The sequence below is a fragment of the Orcinus orca genome, chromosome 2 (genome assembly GCF_937001465.1).
Source record: "Orcinus orca chromosome 2, mOrcOrc1.1, whole genome shotgun sequence".
Taxonomy (NCBI): domain Eukaryota; kingdom Metazoa; phylum Chordata; class Mammalia; order Artiodactyla; family Delphinidae; genus Orcinus; species Orcinus orca.
In genome coordinates, this window is record NC_064560.1 from 168,089,081 (window position 1) to 168,102,214 (window position 13,134).

A 13,134-nucleotide genomic window follows, 5' to 3' on the forward strand; every position below is an offset into this window, starting at 1 on the left:
TCCCCATTTCTATCACTACCCTGAAGCCCCCACCAAAGGTAACCACCATCCAGATTTCTACAAATATAGATTAGTTTGGCCTGTATTTAAACTTCATATAAACAGAATCATATAGTAGGTTTTCTTTGGTAATGCTGTCTTTTGCTCAACATTATATTTATAAAATTTTTCCATGTTGCTGTATGAAGCAATAGAAAATATAGATAACCAAAAAAGAAAATAAAACGTATAATGCCCTTCCAGTAAGGTAATGTAAAAATATCAGTGTTTATAATTCTATCCACATTTCTACACACATAAGTACTTATGTAAATTGTTTTTCAAAAATTAGACCATAGTGCACATACTACTTTGCAATTTGCTTTTTTAATATATCAGCTCTACCAAAGTATCCTAACGGTTGGTCTATCTTAAGGAGGCTGCATTCTGAATTGATGTGAAAGGTAATATAGAAAAGTGGAAACTTACTTTTTAAAAAAATCAGGAACACACATTGTTATCTGTATTAGTCATTTTGATAGATCTGGATTTGATCCATCCTGGTCAGGCTTCCAGAAGACTTCTGAATAAAGGTAGTAAGCAAATGGACAGTGGGTCACCAGGGAAATCCGATACTCAAGATGGAGTTGGACCTCTTGTTTCTCAATGAATCTTCTAAATTTCTCTCTACCATTTTAAATCCAGGTTTTCTGATAACATGTAACCCATTAGGAATCCAGATAATTCTGTGAGTGGCTTATTAGAGTCTCTGTTCAACTCCTAGCTTACTCTCTTACCTGAGGCAAGTCTATAAAATGTTCCTTATTGCTCAAACGGAGAACCTCATTGACACACCTGTTTGGGATCGTAAGAAATAATACTTACATATTATTGAATGTCCTTGAATGAAAAATTCCTTGGAGTTGCTGACTATTCTTAAAATTTCCTCAACCAACATTGTGGAAACCCATCATTGTGGAGATAGTTGCTGAGCTGGGTCATAAACTAGACTGCAAATCTTGGGTAGTGGAAACATCTGAGCCTTGAAGTTCTAGTCAGTTATTTTAAAAGCTACCCATTGATTTCCTAGATGTTCACACTGAGAGCTTACCCTCTTGTAGTTTTGGTTTACACAGTAAATCTCCCCACTTGGGTCTTCATCCTTTCCCATTTTGGATTGTATCTGTTGGCATATGCCAGTGGGTTTTCCTGAGTGAGGTCACCTGGAACACTAGCATTCTGACTTTAACTTTCTTCTGTAGGAGTGAAGAGAAGTAAATATTCCTGTTGGCCAGTAAAGCCTGAATTCATGACCTGAGACTCCTCAGACACTGTAAGGGACCTATAGGGACCAGCACTAGATAAAACTTAAAAGGTAGAAAATACAGTGGGCTGGGGAAAATGCTGGAGCCAATCTATGCAGAGAGATACAATAGTAGTAGGGCATATTAGAGATGGAGGGGATGTTAGAGACCCTCTAATCCTACTCCAATTTTCAAATGGAGAAACTGAGGCCTAAGGAAGTCACAGAATGACTTAGTCACAGAATCGAGTTGGAAGCCGTTCTATTAACTACCCAGATGTCTGTACTGTTTAGGAGATACAGGAAAAGACAGTGTCAGAGGAGTGATTAGGGTGACCTTTAAGGCTACATTAAACTAGTACAGTCCTTGGTAGGATCTAAAGCCTTAGTCTTCTCTGAGCCATTTGACGATAAACTAAGAATATTGATTCATTCTTCCCCTTTCCTCACCTTGGGATTATAATGGTGAGAGAAATTTGGCATTTTATCTGATCAGCATTGGAAACTTGACCTTCTCCTGGAGAACTCAAAAGTTCAGTTCAGGAGATGTTCAGAAAATGCCTTCTTCCAGAATCAGGTGGTGGAGATAATTATTATTAAATTTATAAAGCTTTCTTTCTGTCTCTCTCTCTTCCCCCACCCTTCCTTTTCCTTCCTTGCTTCCTTCCTTCCTCTGTTCATTCCTTCCTTCCTTCCTCTCTTCCTTCCTTCCTTCCGGTATTCTTTTTTAAACTTGTTTCTGATGACCTCTTAATTCTTGCTTTTTAAGTTCAATTACATATCTTTTGTCACAGATACATCAGTTGTTGAGTCTTTAGTATGCAGACATGTTGTACTTGCCCTTCTGAAATTCTTCTGGGGTTAATTTGCCTTATGGTCTAGGAAATTAGAATATTTCCAACTCATCAGGGACCATCTTGGCCTTGAGCAGAAGTGGGGTCTGAATCGATTACCTAAGAGGACTTTGTAGGTTGTCACAGTTGGCAGCCTCAGGACTTCAGCTAATCCTTGAAATTCTTTAACTTCCCAGAAAGAAGGTTCCACAAGGTCAGGCTGAGGTCCTCAGAGAGAGCAGATGGAATAAAGCTTGCAGCTAGTTGCTTTTGCAGCTGGACTTGAAGATAAATAAAATTATACCCATTTTTTTTTTGGATCGTCAAGCCTCTGACTTCCATTTGTTCTTTACTCTTTTTTCCCTGTATGTGGAGGAAAAAAAAAACGCACTGTAATCAGTGAAATAAAAGCAAGCAAACTTGTTGACTCAGTTCCCATGATGAATGCAAGGAAGGCCAGGCCAATAGAAACAACTGAGATATTACAGAAATGTGTTTCTTTCTGGCGGCTGCACAGTCAGTCCTTTATATCCAGTCATTGTAATCAGCCCATCACCCAAGACTCTTTCCAAGGTCATTATTCTGGTTGTGAGGGCTGTTTCTCCTGCAAACAAATGTTGATTTTACTAAATGTCCTCTCTCTCCAACTCTCTTTGTGGCAAACAAAGAGTATCAAAGCATCATTCAGGAAAAGAAAGTGTAAAAGATTGGAGAGATCAAATGCTTCTGATTTCCTAAGGGCTTAGGCATATATGGCTCAAGCGACACAAATTAGAAGCTATGAAGCCACCTGTAAAATCCTGTTTTAATTAACTTGAAGGCACACCAATGTTATTTCATTAAAATGAAATTCTGTTTAAATGGAAAACCACCACTACAGGGTACATTGGGGCATTGTTCACATGGCTTTTAGGGTTGGCAAGTGAACCCTGTATTTAGAAAGAGCAAAGCAAATGCTCTTTCTTTGGAGCCTTCTTAAATTTTGAAGGACTTGTCATAGGTTCCTTGGAATGTAAGGAGTGTCCCTAGGTCAGGCCCCAGGCAGAGGTCAAAATGTTGTTTGCCGATTCTTCTTTTTATGGCCTGTCCAGTCTTCTTTGTACTCCCTGCCTCCCTTCATCTCTTTAGTCCTTGGCCTTGATGTCCCAGGACTACCTCTCTCACTTCCCATCTCACACAGACTGATTTGATCCCCACTGTCATTTGGGTGGACACTGGATGACACAGGGACTCGGCAAAGAGACAAGGATACTATTTCAGGCTGATAAGCAAACTGAAACTCAGATTGTCACAAGGGGCTGGTGAAAACTAGAAGCCCTCTTTTGAAACTCTCACTTCACGCATTATCTAAAGAGCTGGAAGGGACCTTAAGATCCTCTAATGGAAACCCCTCCTTTTCCTGAGGAGGACACTGAGACTCAGAGGTGAAGTGACTTGTCCGAGCCAGTTAAGGCCACTCATGTGGGGCTTCTCCAGTTCGACTCCTGTCCTTTCCCCTCCAGTCAGTGCCCCAGTTCTGTGGACCTGTCGATTACAACATAGTCCAGAGCTAGAAAATCCTGCCCTGTCAGCAGAACAGCTTTCCAGGCTGACACAGGACATGGACACAGGTAGAGTCAGTCAGGAGGATGGCCGGGTTTTAGTTCCAGTTCTGCCTCTGCTTTGTCGGCTCAAATGAGTTGCTTCTTCCTTTGTCTGTTTACCCTATTGGTAAGGAGAAGATAATGAACCTTTCCACCTATCAGGCTCACTTGAGTGTTATAAAGAATAATGAGGTGATATTTGTAAAGTGCTTTGAGCAGCTGGGAAAGAGGAGGGGTGAGCTCAGTAGAAAGCATTATTAGCTGCAAGCACTTATCAATTGAGCTGTTTAACAATAGTGGAGAGTAAGAATACCCAGAAATGAATTCCAGTGACTAACCCTGCTTTGAATTTAGGAGGAGGATTAGTGGGGACCTAATAGGTATTCCACTTCTCCCATTTCTTTAGTGTACCGTCAAACTAGGAAAGGTAATTACATTCTTCTATGTCGGATTCAGCCTGGAGTTTCAATTGGGATGTCAAAGTGTACTTGTCTTCTTTTCTCATACTGAGGCTGTGTTCTGTCGCAATTGTTAAAGCCTTGGGCATCTTCTGTCCCCGGGGGTAATTTCACTTAGGAGCTATACAAAGTAATTTCTATGCAGTGGCTGGGCTGCTGTTTGTAAGGTTGATTAGTGGAGCTTCTAAATCTAAAAGCGCCTGGGGAGCAATTTGGATGAAGCAGGGAAATAAAAAGGCAAGGTCTTCATCATGGTTGATCTTTTTTTTACTACACTGCTCCATGGGAATTTTCTCAGTAACTCGGATGTACGCACAGTGCAAAATGTGGGCCTTGACGGCCGTTGCCGCCTCCTCTTTCCTGGGGAAACGGAGACCTAACCCAGGTAAAGGTGAACGTGCCAGGTCACTAAATGTATTTAGAGCCACCTTTTAACTTCTCTTACTTCCACTGAGGGTTAGATGAGAGATGTTTATGGGAGCCTGAGACCTGTAGGAATGTTTCCAAATGATGATTCTGGTCTGTTTCTCCAAACTCATGCCCCACTGTCTCAAGACCCTCAGGCCTGAGTTCAGTTCTCTCTCATTTTCTGGGTCAGGGAAGAAGAGAGAGGCAAATCCAAACCAGAGAAATGTTTTGAGCTTGTGCAGCTCTCTGCGGGGCCAACTAGACAGAGAGTCAAGAAGCATGTGGCTCCCTCCTCATTGGACGGGAGCAGGGCTGAATTGGATCATCGTCCTCTCGAGGATGTACGGATGTACGGAGAGTTCAAGAGGTCATTTGAAACAGTAATTTCCCTGATCAAAGTTACATTAAGGAAATGACACCGACGCATCTTTGTCCCCTGAAGTTTATGGGCCTCTTTGCCATTGCTGCTTCTACAAACCCTTACCCCTCTTAACCAATTCTCCAGGCCTCCGTCTGCAGGGGCTGACTGTCGGGCTTTCCCCTCCCAGGAGGCCAGGGGTGCCTGTACCAGTGTCGCTCTGTGGTGACTTGTGAGTCTCCAGTTACATCCTCCAGCATCAAGGTGCCTGTCTCACACACACACGTGAACACACATGAACGCACCCTGGGCGCCAGAGGCCCCTCTGCCCCTCCTGTCATTCCCCTTGTGTCCAGCAAAGCCCCACTTTGAATTTGGCACCCTTCAGAGGCAGACTCAGACCTCTGGACTCCTTCCTGAGTCTGCCACCGACTCCTGCTGTTTCCTCAGCAGATCACTTCTCTGCTCTGAGACTCCATGAAATAATATGGGATTTACTTGGCAGGATTCTCTACCTCTTTCATAGACCCAAATTTCTTGTTTACTGTAGTTTGAATGTTTCAATCCTCCATAAAGCATTTGGAATATTTTCTTCATTTCCCTCTCCCAAGGGATCTATTTGGTCCCAGACATGCCTTTGGGGGGAGGATGCTGTGACACTGGGCCCCAGCCGCTGTCCTTTCCTTCACCTCTGCCAGGGCAAAGACCAGCACTGGGCTGACCTTTCCCGGCCGGGCCAAAAGAGAAGGCTATGGAAACCCACACGCCCCCACTGTCCTTCCCTCTGTGGCCACAGCTGCTTGCCCTCCCCGCCCCCCTGCCTGGTCTTTTTCTCAGTGATCCTCAGCGCCAGTGCCCCAGCGAGCCGCTGGGAACAGAGGTCTGTCCCCCTCACTGGCCTCGGCTCCCCACACTAGAACATTCAGGCATCAATGGGAAACAGCGAGATCTGTCAGCATCGCCTCTTTCTTCGGGGCTTTGAGGGCCACATTCTCCACGGCCATCTGTTCCCTTTCACCTCTCTGGACAATGTTGCTTTTTAAAGCCAGCGATTCCTCCTCCTTTATCTCCTCCTCTCCCACCTCCCCTTCTTCTGCGTTCCCACCCTTGCCCCCCTGATCTCTCTCTTTGCCCAACCCTATGAAATGAGCCTCTCGTAAGAGAAAACTTGCCCTTCTTCCACACAAAGCTGTTTTACAACCACTGTGGGTTTTGGAGTTTTTATTTAAAAACTTTTTTTGAACTGCCAGTTAGCTACTTTTAAACTTTGTGATTGTCTTGGGGGGGGGGAATTCTTTTGATAGGGATGGGAGTGGGAGGATAGAAAAACTTTTCAGTCATGCAGAAAGAAAATACAGAATAATAATGAGTTTTAGGTTCCTGCTGGCAGACACTTGCCTCTTTCAAGAAGGAACTTGATGATCAGTTGAAGGAAATTTTTATACCCTAGAGGTCTTTCCGCCATTTATTTTACTATTATTTTGTTGTTGCTGTTGTGCTGTTTTTAATTTAGAGGTAGGGCTGCTGCAAAGCAGGTACAGTGATCCCTACAGCCCTGCACAGGGCTGTGTCCACCTGCAGAGATGCTTGATCAGGCAGGAGGCTGTGATGCTGTTTAAGAGAAGCCATAGGTCCTGAGGTTCCAGGACCTGTGAAGGGGTGTTTGTACCATTCTTGACCTGTGACTAAGCATGTGACCTTAGTCATGTCACTTTCCTTAAGAACAATGATGATAAAATCTTTTACTTAAAAAAAGTGCTTAATACATGACTCTTCTATTTGTACCATGATGCTGTTTCATAAACAAGATGATTCTATGGTAACGTCATGAGAATTTTATGGGCATCCTTGGCTGGGGTCAGATTCAACTGCTGACATGACATGGGGAATCAGCTAGAACAAGGACTCCTAGCCCAGGCTGCCTGTCAGAATCAGGGGCAAGCCTGGAACACAGGCGCTAGGGCCACTGTCAGGGTTTGAATCCTGTCTCCACCACTCACTAGCACATACAAATATGGGCACAGCATCACCGTCTGTAAAATGAGGGCAATAATAGTATCCAACTTCATACTGTTGAGATGGTCAAGAGATTTTTATCATGTAAAGCACCTGGAATCATGTCTGGCACATAGGATGTACATGTAAACGATAATTGTGGTTGCTATCTCGCTTCACATCCCACAACTATATTACAGATGAGAAAAATGGGCTAACTGGCTCCCTGTAGGGCTGTTCTGACCATCTGACATTTACCTTCTGCTGCTTTATTTTTCACTGTGGAGTTAACACTGATAAAAGAACTAATGCAATTATCAGTGGGATTGTAATGACGATTAACATAGCACTTCCACTTAGAAATGTCATAAAATATAGAAACATCCTAAGATATAAAAAAAACATATAATCATGTTCTTCTGGCAAAGAAGGTGAGCCAGATGTGGAGATTATAGTCACAGAAGGAAAGCCAGTCATGATTTTGGCAACTAAGGTTATTTTACATATTTTCAGTTGAAAAGCTACAGAATCTAGAGATTTATTTTTCTTTGGAATCAATTTCTAGAAACCTGTCATATGACTAAGAGTTTCCCAACAATAGGGAGAGAACACTAATCAAATATGCTTTTCTAGACAGGTACAGATGACTCTGAATAAGACGTTGAACATTATAGTTTAATGAGGAAAAGAAAATGAGTGGAATATCTAGAAAACAGGGTGAGGGGCTTTGTGAGTTTTCCCTCCCAGAGAGGGAAATGAATGGTCATTCTTGTAGTACTTTCTAAATGGCTGAAGTGACTAGTCAGACCGCTGGGTTCAAATCCTTGCTCTGCCACTTGCTGAGTAACCTTTCTCTGTAGCTCAACTTTCTTCCCTAGAAGATTGGTGTGATAATGGCATCTCCCTGATAGAGACAATGTATGTAAGGTATTGAGCGTACTGCCCAGAAATGACTAATTATCCCCAAAATGTTACCTTGTAGTTCTTTACTGTAATGTTCTTCCATCAGGTGACATCTGAGATGGGAGACAGATTACACCAAGTCAATAGTCTTGGTCGCTTTGCTGAATCTGGTCATTTTCAGTGAACCTGTAGTTCTGTCCTGTAGATAAATAGTGGCCTTCAAGGAAGAAGGAAATTGCTTTGCTTAAGAACTCTTGTTTTGAAGATGTGGACTGACTGTCTGCTGCCACCAAAACCAGTTCCTCCGATTAAAATAACCCTGTTAGCATCAGCACATTTGGTTCATCAGTTCCCTCTCCCGCCATGAGGCTGCTGCCTGAAAGACTTTGCCACCAGAGATTGGGACACTCTCTTGAAGGAACACTTGAGGAAGTTAAAGCAAGGTCAGCCCCCATTGCCTAAGATCCCCCATACCCTGGCCATCTGCACATTGTTCGGACCTTACAACTTGTGATCTGGGACCACTAAGAATTACTGTCACAAATGGGATTTTCCCTTCCTCTGTGGCCCCAATTTCTTTTGAGCCTTATGTTGGCATGATGGTCATGGGGATAGCCCTCATGCACGCACGCGTGTGTGCCTGTGCGTGTGTGCACACCCCCCAGAAAAGGAGAAGTGCAGCTGCTTCTGTCCTAGCCTTGACTCAGGAAGCCCAGCTCCAGATGTCAGGGAAACACAGGCTGAACTGAAGGAACTCAGCAGCCAGGCTGAATTCACCAGTGTGGGAAATAAACCCAAAGAACCTTTGGGTTCTTGTCGAAAACTCAGGGTGCTGAGGACGCTGGGATTGCCTCACTAACTATTCAACAGTCTACGTCCCCCCGCCCCCTTCTCAGAGCCTTCAGGGGCAACAAACGTGTGTGACGCCTGCATTCCATTCCCTTCCACACATGAAAATACCCTGATTCCTATCGTGATCACTCTATTTCCCAAAGGGGTGCTTAAGATGGGGCCGGAGGAAAGCATACCGGTAAATCTTCGCACTCTGGGCGAGGTGATAATTAAAAGCATTCTCCAGACGATGTGCTCTGGATGCCAAAAGGGAGACAGCTGGGACAGCAGGAGGTCTTAGGATGCCTGGGCTCGGGCCCCAGCTCTGCCCCGACTAGGGGGGTTTCAATAGTCAAGTAACTTCTTTGTCTATGATATGGGAATAATGATTACACCAATGTTGCAAGTTTGAGGGAAGCAGTATTTATTAATGCACTTTAACTTGGATTCATCCGACGCTCTTATATACTCTGGAGTTTTCAAAGCACCTCAGGGAGTCTGTCTCCTGTCCCACTTCATTCTCTTTACTTTCTGTTCCTGTTCTCACTGAAGAAACAAAGGGAAGCTTGAACTGTGAAAACTGAGCTCTGCTTGGTGTCTAGAAGAAATGCTGGTCAAGGAGCCTGACTGAGGACCTTACTGAGGGTCTCTGCCTGCCTGGGCCCCATCACTAGCCCTGTCCTGTTTCATGCCCCAGGCTGTCAGCTGCCCCTCCTCCACCTTCTGAATCCGGGTTTTGGGTGACCCCTTTGACAACCACTCTAACCAGATGAATTACGGCGTTTCTATAGAGCATTTACATCTCTTCTCTACCCCCTTGGGAAATAGGCCAAAGGGCATTCACCAGAATGATGTCTTCCGTGATGAAAAGGATGCAGATCTACATCACAAGATGTTAGGTGGAGATTTTCTAATACAAATGCATCCATGACATCCATTACCTGCAAAGAAGCCTACAGTTACAAGCAAAACAACAAATGCCTAATATGTGATTTTTTTTTCAAACTGTCATATATATACACAGATGATCTGGGAGAGAGCATTTTGAAAATGCAGACTTCTGGGCATCGCCCCTCAGAGATCCTGACTCATTAGGTTTGGTATGGGGACAAGTATTCTGCATTTTTAAAACAGGTTTACCTGGTTTAGGTGATTCTGCTGCATAAACACACATGTGAAACAATGCCCTAGTTCTTTCTCCAGCCAGTCCTGTGTCCTAATTCTATATCACTGGCCCAAGCTATCTGTTAGGGTTGGCCAACCTATATTTTCACACTAATTTTTTTTTCTTTCTTTCTTTCTTTTTTTTGGTAGAAAAAGAGTTCAAACCTACAGAAAAGTTCCAAGGAAAGTACAATGAACTCCTTCATACCCTTCCCCTAGATTGTTAACATTTTGCCACATTTGTTTGCTCTCTCTCATATTATTGTTGTCAATTTATTTTTTATAATATTAATTTATTATTGTTATCTTTGCTGAACCATTTGAGAGTAAGCTTAAACATCGTGACCCTTCATTTCCAAATACTTCAGCACTTATCTCCTAAGAACAAGAACTTCTCTGACATAACCACAATATAATGATCTCACCCAGGAAATTAATGTTGATATAATACCATTATCTAATATACCAGCCATATTCAAACTTTGCCAGGTGTCCTAATAATGTCCTTCATGGCAATTTTTTTTTTTCCTGATCCAAGATCCAGTCCAGGATTAGACATCGTATTTAGTTGAAATGTCTTTCTGCATTAATGATTTTTTTTTAGCCACTGCTGTTTTCACAGAAATGTTTTTCAAGCACGTATTTCCTGATAAACAACAGCATTTCTTTTCCGCCTCTGTCCTTATTACTTGCAAAGAGCCAGTGATCCAGTGTCAGCCTGAAGCAAAAGCAGACTTACCTGGTCCGGATTCTGCATCAGTCGAGGCCTTGGGAAAGGCGCCTGTCTCCTGGGCCTGGGTTTGCCTTGGAAGCTGATTTCCCAAAGGCAAACCCTGTGACTGTGAGTGTGTCCCTCTGGTCTTTAGTCAAATGGGCTGTCACCTGGCTTATTCATTGTCCAGACTAATTCCTTGGCTATGTAAAGCTACCAAATATTACTTCACTGTAGTTTAAATTTCCCCAGGAAGAGTGACCGATAAAAGATATGCCACTTTAAAAACAAACAACATAAATAAGGTAATAACAAATAAAAACAGTTTAAAGAATATATAAATGCCAAAAAAAAAAAAAAAAAAAGCCCTTTTTACCCTTCCTAGCTTTCTCCAAAGGCAACGCACACATCTGAGGGTGATTTTTTTTTCCAGCAGCCAGGACTATAAACAATCTGAAGTCAGGATAAGTTGGCGATATTCCTTCTGCTTCAGCCAGGAAAAAAAAGTCACCTGAAAAAAAAAATCAAATGGTCAAAAAATGAGATGATGACCAGACATAATACACAAGACTTACTAGAATCCAGCTCTAGTATTCTCAGATTCTACAATGAGAGTAGAAAAACAAAGCTCATACCAAGATGGCTGACTGGCATGATTTTAGGAATTCACTTATTTACAGCCAGCAGGTAAGACACATTGTGGAAGAAAGCCCATTTCACATAAGCATCTTCCTGGCTTACACTGAATGAAGCCTAAATTAAAAAGAAAATGTCTCAGCTTTTCTTAAATGTTTGGGTTTTTATTTTCTTTGTTTTATTTTGCCAGCAGTTACTTAAGGATAGTATGTGTTTTCTCTAGTGAGTGAATTTATTTTTAATTAAAGTGTTCTTTTCAAAGGGTCAGCAGACCTAGCTACAAGCCACTGTTCAGGATTTTTTTTTTTTTCCCCCTTAAATGGAGGATAGCAGGAGGAAAGCTGTGTTATTGGAGAAAGGGTTCAGGGGCCTGGCCTCCTGGGCAATGTTGGGAGCTGAGCTGGGTCGGGGGAGATTGCTCCTTTCTATTCAGACACCCTAGTTCCGTTCTACTCAAACCTATGTTTTCCTAACTGTCTTTAAGGACCTTCACGATTGTCACTGCAAACATAGCCAAGAAGTCCTGTGCAGTTAACCCCTAGAGAACTTTTGGTTGGTAAATGAGATGGGTTCCGGAATGATCAGTTTTTTGTAAGGTGAGCATCCTCATCCCGATTTCTGGACACTTCCTACGAGATATCTCTGTAGGGTGACCGTACATCTTGGCTTGCCCAGAGTAGTCCCAATTTATCTCTGTTATCCCAATATACTTATTAAAATGTCCCTGCTTCATTTTCAAAAGTGTCCTGGTTGGATGATAACCTACATGTCCACTCTGAGACTATGGGAAACTTAAAGTATTTCCTCCCTGCACAAAAACCAGTGGAGTTGTTTGAGTCGTTTGTGCTGATGCATAACCAGTCTTTATCCTAGTGATTAGCTTAACTCTATTTCTACCTTCTGCTGTGGAGGATTACTCCATCTCTAACTCTTGCATTCCAAAGGTTCTGGTCACCCCACCTTTTCTTGCCTTCTTCACATTTCTCACCTTCCTCAGTAATGAGTTTTATTGAAACTTGGACCAGCCTGCGTGTGCTGTGCAAGGAAAGACTGGACTGCAATCACCTCTTTCACCTGTAGCCGAGAGACATTGGGAATGAAATCCTGTGCTTTCCCACAGTGAAGCAGCCTTGTTCTTTACTCAGACCGAAGGCCTTCCTCCGTGGACAGATACTGTTGAGGCAGTTATTGTGTGGTTTTATGCCTCAGATCCTTTATTTGTACATCTAAAAGAAGACTAATAGCTTTAAAGTATTTTGAGAATCTCAAGGCTCAGAAGATTATAAATAACAAGAGAAATATTTTTCTCATCTAAAATGGCAGCACAGATACTGTGGTTACTTACTTAATAGATAGCGTGTGGTCGCTGGGCCATTTGCAGCTGATGAGTTTTTTCCAGTGCTCTATTTATAGAGCTAGGTCAGAAATATCGCTTCCGTTGGAACTTGACCTACAGACCATTGTCAGTTTTAAAGACCCAAGGAAGTGGTGTACATGCTCAATACAGCTGTTTCACAGGTTCAGTTAGTGAAGCACAGGCCCCCCAGGAAATTAATTTTGCTGGTGGATAGATGTCTGAGCCTGTCTCAATCACTTTTATATGATACCTTTGCTCTGTGGCCTCATGGAGCTTGTAGGTCATCTTGAATCCTTATTCTTGAATACCCTCTCCTTGGCAGTCTTCCTCCCTTTTGATTGTCAGCCTGTTCAATGTGGGTCGCTGAAATTCTGGCTTTCTGCATCAAATAGAAAAAGAGCTGATGATCTACCACCAGAAGTAACTTAGGCTAACTTGAGAAACTTGGGAAAAAGCAGACCTAAATATTTCCCTACTTCATCTTTCTATTGGGGCTAAACGAGATTCTCAGTCACTTCCTCAGTTCAAATGAATGACCCAACAACAACCAAAATGACAGTATGCTGAAGCTCAGCAACTTCCATGGACCTGGGTTTAAACAGGAGAAACTGAAT

General features: G+C 42.8%; 1 protein-coding gene and 1 long non-coding RNA gene across 4 annotated transcripts in view; one reads left to right on the forward strand and one right to left on the reverse strand.

Annotated features, from left to right (window-relative positions):
- RAD51B (RAD51 paralog B) overlaps window positions 1-13,134 on the forward strand; it is a 690,361-nt gene that overhangs the window by 538,499 nt on the left and 138,728 nt on the right. The gene's annotated exons all lie outside the window — the stretch shown is intronic.
- Window positions 7,492-11,359, reverse strand: LOC117202225 (uncharacterized). The gene is made up of 3 exons (XR_004484446.2): window positions 10,555-11,359; window positions 9,496-9,592; window positions 7,492-9,197 (listed from the first exon to the last, which is right to left on the reverse strand). It is a non-coding gene; the product is annotated as an uncharacterized LOC117202225 (long non-coding RNA).